The sequence below is a fragment of the Loxodonta africana genome, chromosome 5 (assembly GCF_030014295.1).
Source record: "Loxodonta africana isolate mLoxAfr1 chromosome 5, mLoxAfr1.hap2, whole genome shotgun sequence".
In the NCBI taxonomy this organism is placed as follows: Eukaryota; Metazoa; Chordata; class Mammalia; order Proboscidea; family Elephantidae; genus Loxodonta; species Loxodonta africana.
The window spans coordinates 3,769,516-3,775,261 of NC_087346.1; the positions used below are offsets into that span (position 1 = coordinate 3,769,516).

The 5,746-nt window shown below is 40.4% G+C and overlaps 1 pseudogene; it reads left to right on the forward strand.

The window, feature by feature from the left end:
- The first annotated feature begins 2,172 nt into the window (after positions 1–2,172).
- On the forward strand, positions 2,173–4,711 carry LOC100675849 (heat shock cognate 71 kDa protein-like; annotated as a pseudogene).
- Positions 4,712–5,746: the final 1,035 nt, after the last annotated feature.

The window sequence follows — 5,746 nt, forward strand, 5'->3', positions numbered from 1 at the left end:
CAAAGGATAACGGAAAGATGTTTACCTATGTTTTTTTGACTATGCAAAGGCGTTTGATTGTGTAGATCATAACAAATAATAGGTAATACTGAGAAGAGTGGGACTTCCAGAATACTTAATTGTGCTCACACGAAACCTGTACCTAGACCAAGAGGCAGTTGATTGAACAAAACAAGGGATATTATGTGGTTTAAAATCAGAAAGTATATGCATCAGGGTTGTATGTTTTCATCAAACTTATTCAATCTGTATGCTGAGCAAATGATCTGAGAAGCTGGACTACATGAAGATCAATGCAGCATCAGATTTGGAGGAAGACTGAATAACAGCCTGTGATATGCAGATGACACAACTTTGCTTGTTGAAAGCAAAAAAGACTTGAAGCGCTTACTTCAACATAAAGAAAACAAAAACCCTCACAGCTGGACCAGTAAGCAACATCTCGATAAACAGAGAAAATATTGAAGTTGTCACGGATTTCATTTTACTTGGATTCACAATCAATGCCCATGGAAGCAACAGTCAAGATATCAAAAGGTGTATTGATTGGGCAAATGTGCTGCAAAAGACCTCTTTAAAGTGTTAAAAAGCAAAGATGTCACTTTGAGAACTAAAGCGTGCCTGACTCAAGCCATGATATTTTCAGTTGCCTCATATGCATGCAAAAGCCAGACAATGAATAAGGATGACCAAAGAAGAATTGATGTATTTGAATTATAGTTTTGGTGAAGAATATTGAATATACCATGGACTGCCAGAAGGAAAGGAGCCCTGGTGGTCCAGTGGTTAAAACATCCAAGCTAACCAAGAGGTAGGCAATTCGAATTCAACAGCCGCTGCTTGGAAACCCTGCGGGGAAGTTCTACTCTGTCCTGTAGATTTGCTGTGAGTTGAAATTAACTCGATGGTAAGGGGTTGCCTGAAGAACAAACAAATCTGTCTTGGGAGAATTGCACCAGAATGATCCTTAGAAGCAAGGATGGTGAGACATTGTCTCAAATACTTTGGAGATGTTATCAGGAGGGACCAGTCCCTGGAGAAGGACATCATGCTTGGTAAAGTAGAGGGTCAACAAAAAAGAGGGAGACCCTCAACAGGATAAATTGATACAGTAGCTGCAACAATGATCTCAAACATAGCAAAAATTGTGAGGGTGGCTCATGATCGGGCAGTATTTCATTCTGTTGTATATAGGGTCGCTCTGAGTCAGAACAGACTTGATGACACCTAACAACAATGTTTATTACTTCTTCAGCTTTCTTTGGCTTTTATGATATTTTATTTCTGACTGTTTTACTTGTACACTAATATTTATTTATTTATATTTAGAGGAAAATTTTTATAATTCCAAACATATAGATAACACAACATTTGCCAATACAAATTTTTGCACATACACAATTCAGTGATTCTTGAAAGCAGAGACACCAACAGATAAAGTACACCACATGTTCATTGCTGCACTATTCATAATAGCAAAAAGGTGGAAACAACCTAAATCCTCGTCAACATACCCAAAACCCAAACCCACTGCCATCGAGTCGATTCCGACTCATAGTGACCATATAGGACAGAGTAGAACTGCTCCACAGAATTTCCAAGGAGCACCTGGTGGATTCAAAATGCTGACCTTTTTGTTAGCAGCCGTAGCACTTAACCACTACACCACCAGGTTTCCATATATGGATGGATAAATAGAATATTATCCTACCACAAAGAGAAATGAAGCCCTGATGCATCTTATTTATTTTTAATTGCACTTACGGCTATGAATTACTCTCTAATTACTTTACTTTAATCTCTTTTTTTTAAAAAATATGAAGTTATGTCTTCATTATTGTGCCTTGAAAAGGTAAAATAATACAGCAAATAAATAAAGTTGGAAAGGAGAAGACAAGGAGAGCAGAAGAGAATTTGGACATCAAGTGATAATGTATGTTAAAAATATTTTCGGTTTCTCTCATGGAACGTGCAGCAGCTCTCCAGACTGCATTTCTTTTGTCAACTAGCTGGGACCTACTCCGAGCAATCTTGTCTAAGGGACCTGCAGTTGGCAGGTACAACCTACACCTGTGTGAGTATCTTCCAGGATAGAAAAGTGGAGATAACTGCAAATGATCAGGGCAACCAAACCATCCCAAGCTATGTCACTTTTACTGATGCCAAATGATTGATCGGTGATGCCCCAAAGAATCAAGTTGCAATGAATTCCACTAACACGGTTTTTGATGCCAAACATCTGATTGGACAAAAATTTGATGATGCTGTTGTCCAGTCTGATATGGAGCATTGGTCCTTCAGGGTGGTGAATGATGCAGACAGGCCCAGGTCTGAGTAGAATATAAAGGAAAGACCAAAAGTTTTTATCCAGAAGGAGGTATCATCTATGGTTCTGATAAAGATGAAGAAAATCTCAGAAACCTACTTTGGAAAGACTGTTACCAACGCTGTCGTCACTGTTGTCAACCTACTTTAACAGCTCCCAGTGTCAGGCTACGAAAGATGCTGGAACCATTGCTGGCCTCAATGCACTGAGAATCATCAATGATTATGGTTTATGGCTTAGACAAGGAGGTTGGTGCCAAAAGAAATGTACTGATCTTTGACTTAGGAGGTGTCACTTTTGATGTGTCAATCCTCACTATTGAAGATGGAATCTTTGGGGTCGAGTCCACAACTGAAGACACCCACTTAGGTGGAGAAGACTTTGACAACAGACTTTGACAACATTCTGTGAGGTCCATGATCTTGGGAACATCTAGCTTAATTGGTACAACATAGTTTATAAAGAAAATGTTCTACATTCTACTTTGGTGAGTAGCATCTGGGGTCTTAAAAGGTTATGAGCAGCCATCTAAGATACTCCACTGGTCTAACCCCGACTGGAGCAACGGAGAATGAAGAAAACCAAAGACACAAGGGAAAGATTTGTCCAAAAGACTAATGGACCACAAGTATCACAGCCTCCACGAGACTGAGTTCAGCACAACTAGACGGTACCTGGGTACCACATCAACTGCTCTGACAGGGATCACAATAGAGGGTTCCAGACAGGGCTGGAGAAAAATGTAGAACAAAATTCTGATTCATAAAAAAAAAAAAAAAAAAAAAAGACACTGCTCTGACAGAGACTAGAGAAACCCCAAGAGAATGACCCCAGGCACCCTTTTATCTCAGTAATGAAATCACTCCTGAGGTTCACCCTTAAGCCAAAGATTAGACAGGCCCATAAAGCAAAATGGGGCTGAATGGGCACACCAGCCCAGGGACAAGGACAAGAAGGCAGGAGGGTACAGGAAAGCTAGCAAAGGGGAACCTGGGGTAGAGAAGGTGAGAGTGTTGACATGTCATGGGGTTGGCAACCTATGTTTAATGAGAAGCTAATTTGCTCTGTAAGTCTTCATCTAAAGTACAATTACAAAAAAAAAAAAAAATGGTGAACCATTTTATTGCCAAATTCAAGCCTAAGCATAAGAAGAACATCAGTGAGAACAAGAGGGCTGTTCATCGCCTCCACACTGCTAGTAAATGTGCAAAGTGCACTCTCTTTTCCAGCACCCAGGCCAGTATTGAGACTGAATCTCTCTATGAAGGGTCTACTTCTATACCTCCATTACCCTCACCCTATTTGAAGAATTGAATGCTGACCTATTCTGGGGTACCTGGACCCTGTGGAGAAAGCTCTTAGGGATGCCAGGCTAGATAAGTCACAGATCCATGACATTGTCCTGGTGGGTGGTTCTATTCATATTCCCAAGGTCCAGAAACTTCTTCAAGATTTCTTCAGAGGAAAAGAATTGAGCAAGACTATCAACCCCAGTGAGGCTGTTGCTTATGACGCAGCTGTTCAGGCAGCCATCTCATCTGGAGACAAATCTGAATATGTACAAGATTTGCCATTCTTGGATGTCACTCCTCTTTCCCTTGGTATTGAAACTGCTGGTGGAGTCATGACTGTCCTCATCAAGTGCAATACTGCCACTCCTACCAAGCAGACATAGACCTTCACAACCTCCTCTGACAGCCAGCCTGGTGTGCTCATTCAGGTTCATGAAGGTGAGTGTGCCACGACCAAGGATAACAACATGCTTGGCAAGTTTGAACTCACTAGCATACTTCCTATACCCCATGGTGTTCCTCAGATTGGGGTCCCTTTTGATATTGATGTCAATGACATCCTTAATGGCTCTGCTATGGATAAGAGTACTGGAAAAGAGAGCAAAATTACCATCACTAATACAAGGGCCACTTTGAGTAAAGAAGCCATTGAGCATTTGGTTCAGGAAGCTGAGAAGTACAAAGCTGAAGGTGAGAAACAGAGGGATGAGGTGTCTTCTAAGAATTCTCTTGAATCGTATGCATTCAACATGAAGGCAACAGGCAAAGATCTAAAACTTCAAGGCAAGGTCATTGCTGAGGACAAACAGAAGATCTTGACAAGTTTAATGAAATTTTCAGCTTGCTTCATAAGAATCAGAAGGCAGAGAAGGAAGAATTCGAACATCAGCAGAAAGAGCTGGAAAAAGTCTGCAACCCGATCATTACCAAGCTGTACCAGAGTGCCAAAAGTATGCCTGGAGGAATGCCTGGGGGCTCCCTTGGTGGTGGAGCTCCTCCGTCTGGTGATGCCTCTTCTGGGCCCACCAGTGAAGAAGCTGATTAAGCCAATCTCTAAGCAGACGTACCTTAGCATTGTTCCACAGGGGGAAAAAAAAAATGGAAGGACCCAAATTTGTAGCACTTTCAGTGAAAAAAAAAAAAAAAAAAATTTTTTTTCCAGTGGCAGTTTTAAAAGTTACACTGCCATTCTAAGTTTCTGAGTATTCTCAACTATTGAATATGGAATATGCATAGGGAAAGGAAGTCAACACTGTGCTTTATTAGCACCGTATCATAAGTGGAAAATGCAATGCCTTAAATAAAACTGTATGTAAAACTGGCATTATAAAAAATATATATTTTCAGCTTCAAGTAAGAGACTAGCCTATTAAAACTGACATAAGCCATAAGGCTATTTATTCATTTAACAAGATATCTGGCATTAGACTTTCCCAGAGTTTTTTCGAGACTCGTGTTATTATGAACCAGGTTTTCTCTCTCTTCTCTGTCAATTAATAAATTAGTGATTTTTTTCCCACAAAATCTTCCACAGGTGTGAGCATCATCATCACGTGGAATCATCCTGTGCAGAATTCAAGGGCAGAGCAAATATTGCTTTTTCTTTATGTACTCTTCTTTCTCAGTGGGAAAAAAAAAGCCAGATGTTACCCTTCTGCTAGTGGATTTCCCAAAACATCTCATTGCCCAATAGGGTATATAAACCAAAAACCAAACCCATTGCCATTCAGTTGATTCTGACTCATAGCTACCCTGTGGGTATATGCTCACACTGAAAATAACGATGGACAAAAAAAAAAAAGTCATTTCCACATTTGTCCTGCAAATTTGAATTCTTCCTCTGAGGCTGACAAGAGTCTCACATTTTCTGATTAAATTGCTTCCTGAATACTACTAATAATAAATATAAGCAACTGTTATTGAGCGTTTAAGGAGTCCTGGTGGGACAATGGTTAAGCGCTTTACCGATAACCAAATGGTCAGCAGTTCAAATCCACCAGCGGCTCCATGGCAGAGAGACGTGGCAATCTGCTTTCACAATGATACCAACCTTGGAAACCTTATGGGGCAGTTCTACTCTGGGTCAAGTTGAACGTGACAACAACAACAATTAATAGCAGGCAATATT